Source organism: Nematolebias whitei, chromosome 3, assembly GCF_014905685.2.
Source record: "Nematolebias whitei isolate Nwh7 chromosome 3, NemWhi1, whole genome shotgun sequence".
Lineage (NCBI taxonomy): Eukaryota > Metazoa > Chordata > Actinopteri > Cyprinodontiformes > Rivulidae > Nematolebias > Nematolebias whitei.
In genome coordinates, this window is record NC_056500.1 from 16081305 (window position 1) to 16084608 (window position 3304).

A 3304-nucleotide genomic window follows, 5' to 3' on the forward strand; every position below is an offset into this window, starting at 1 on the left:
TCTATCTATCTATCTATCTATCTATCTATCTATCTATCTATCTATCTGTCTATCTGTCTATCTGTCTATCTGTCTGTCTGTCTGTCTGTCTGTCTGTCTGTCTGTCTGTCTGTCTAATTATATTCAGACACAATGTTTAGGTTGGTGGTATTGGATAAAATAAACATATGTGACAGAACCTAACTGTTTATTTGTTATTCTCACTACTTTAAAAAGCTTCTGAACCCTGCTGAACAAGCAGTCTCAAGAAAATTGGATTTGCATTATTGCCATTCAAATTCGCACTCTAGCATTGGTATTAACATTTGAAGCTCTGTAACATCTGTAATTGATTATCCTTCTTTGGTTCAGCTGTACAGATACCTGAACAAGCAAACATTACTTGCATGTCTTGTTTTGCAGATCTTCCTGTATGTGCCACGTGTGCAGGCGGAGTTAGGAAAATGTAGAAATGCACAGTGTGTCAAATTTAGTAAGTTGTTGTTCTTGAGGCCAAAAATGAGAAGCATACATTTTAAATTTTACTTGCTCTTAGTTTTGTTGCTTGCCCTTGCTTTCTTGATTGCTGCCTGGTATACCACTACCAAGCACTATTGTAACAGAGTTTATCGCTTTACCTGTCAATGGTATTGCTTATGGCTGTTACGCAAAAGCAACACTGCAAATTTATTTACTCAATTAAAAAAATCCACCTCATAACATATTTAACAGCTCCTTTCCTAAACTGCTTTTTGGGGAGTTCTAGGTTTCATCACCCTTGGATAAATGTCCCAAGCTTCTACAGTCAGAACCACGAACAACAATAGTGCAGTCACTTAGTTTACGATCTTTTGAGTTAAAACTATTTGACGGGTGGACAAATACACAAATACACATGTTCATCTCGACTCCAGGCACACAGAAACAACCCATCAACAAGAAAATATATTTACTTGCTCTCAGTCCTCAACTTACTGAGTTAATCAAATGTAACCCTAAAGAAAATCAATGCTACAACTTATTCCAACTCACTCACAACTCAAAAATATTATCAGCTTCACAAACACTGCGCTTCACAACCCACTGTGGCCAGGATGATGAGTTTGTTGCCTAGAACTTTTTTATGAGTGCACTTGTGTAGGGTCTGCTCAGGGTGATGCTGCTGCAAAGGTCCACACAGCCCTGGTATTATTGCTTTGCTGTCACCCCTGGCCAGGCAGAGAATAATAGGAGATAATGAACTGTTTCAGTGCCTCACACTGACACACAGCCACATGCATACATTTACACACATGCCTTAACAGCAGCTGTTCATTAACCAAAGTATGCAAACGAAACCACTGACCTGCGCCTCCCCTGACTATCAGCCCCTCCTCCTCTTTCTCCTCCTCCACATTACACCTCACCTCATCATCTCCTCTCCTGTTATTCCTTAAATCCTTTCTTTTTGCTTACCCCCTTATTTTTACCCTTTTCTTTTTCTTTTTGCTTTTATTTTCTTCCATTTTGGCTGAATTTCTTTGTTTCTGCTTAGAAAGTTACTTTTAATCTTTTCTTGGCAGTACCAATTTTTTTTCTTCTATTTATACAAAACATTTGACTTTTGGGGGAGTGGTGGCGCAGAGATTAGAGAAGATGGGCCTGTGATCGGAAGGTCACTGGTTCAACCCCCTGGACCAAAAACATCAAAATGTGGGTGGGAAAGGTGAAGCATCCACACCTGCCTCGACCCTCATTTTCCCCACTCTGGGCCCTTGAGCAAGACCCTTAACCCTCACCATCTGCTACCCTGGGCACCCTAAATGGAAGGTCTCTGCTCCTCACAGAGGGCTGTGGTAGCTCAGTGGCCTTCGGTTGTGTCAGGAAGGGCATCTGGCATAAAAAACAAACAAACAATCGCCAAGTCTTTGTGTAAGTTAGTTAGTTGTGGGCCCTGAAGAAGGGAGCAGCCGAAAGTAGAAAAAATATGTGTGTGTGTGTAGGAGTGTGTGTGTGTGTGTGTGTGTGTTTGATTAGCTTTGATTTTGGGACCTAAACAAGCATACACACAGTCATTTGGGGACACCTTGGCAATTGGGGACCAAAACCACAGTCCCCAATAAGAAAAAAAAAAAACCATATTGGCATTCAGCATGCTCCAAAATGCATTTTTATCCAAAAATCTGAAACGTCCCCAATAGTCACTGTGTGTGTGTGTGTGTGTGTAAACATTTGACTTTCTTCAACATGCATTCCATCATTTGTTGTCCAACAATTTGATGGAGGAAATGTTTGGGGGTTTTGGGGAGCACAAGTAACTATAATAACTATTGACTCCTTATATTGCTGACAATATTTAGAAGCATATTCACAATAATATTTTAACAGTTTTATGTCCATACCATTATTTTATTATGTTTCTCCCTCTTTTCAATTTACCTTTGTTTAGTTAAATTGTACAAATCTCCTAATGCTTCTCAACTGGCGTTGGGTTTTTATGTATGAGTTATTTTTTATTTGATATTATCTTTTGTGGTTATGTGTAAAATCTCAAAACAGAATTCAGATCATAGAATTGTGAAATGCTGAGAAGTTTTCTGGTGGCCACAGAGTCTTACTATCTTTTACAAAGATAGCAACAAATTCATAAATACGCTGAGCTACATTCCTTATCTTCCCACCCTCTCCCTCACCCACTCTACAACATCTGGATGTTTTCTGAACACGCAGCTGTAGTCTTCATTCTTTAGATAAAACATATATCTATTGACACTTGACTATTTATATGATCTTATTTCAATAACTGACTCATGAGAGGCATCAAGACTTGCAGAAATGCTTTAAAGCACAATTACATAACCTTTGTTTTTCAGAGGTTCATTTGGACTCGTTTCACAAGATCCAAGAACCACAAATCAAACTGAAATATTGGCACAGTGTGCTACCTGCATTTATCATGCACACGATAATTTCATCATTAAAATATACACATAAAAGAAAGTATCCTGATACATGCTCAATAATCCAGGTAGAAAAATCCCAAAAAGTTCTATCTGGTCCTCTGGACATTCAAAAAACAAGAAAACAAAAAAGACAAAAAACAAAACAAAGCAAAAAAAAAATGTAGAAACGTTTCGTCTCTCATCCGAGAGACTTCCTCATTCTGAGGTGCTCTATTCAGCTCAGTCTCTTAAATAGCACCTTCTCAGAGTGGATCAACCAGTTTGCTACTGACAACCAAAACCAGCTGCTCACATGGTCAAGAAGGACCATCAGTCTAACGATGGATCATTAGCACACTGATGGCTGTTTACTATTCACAGGGGGTTGAGTGATACTAGCAAGA

General features: G+C 38.9%; 1 protein-coding gene across 2 annotated transcripts in view; it reads right to left on the minus strand.

Moving 5' to 3' along the window:
• nr5a2 (nuclear receptor subfamily 5, group A, member 2) overlaps positions 1-3304 on the minus strand; it is a 69120-nt gene that overhangs the window by 27709 nt on the left and 38107 nt on the right. The gene's annotated exons all lie outside the window — the stretch shown is intronic.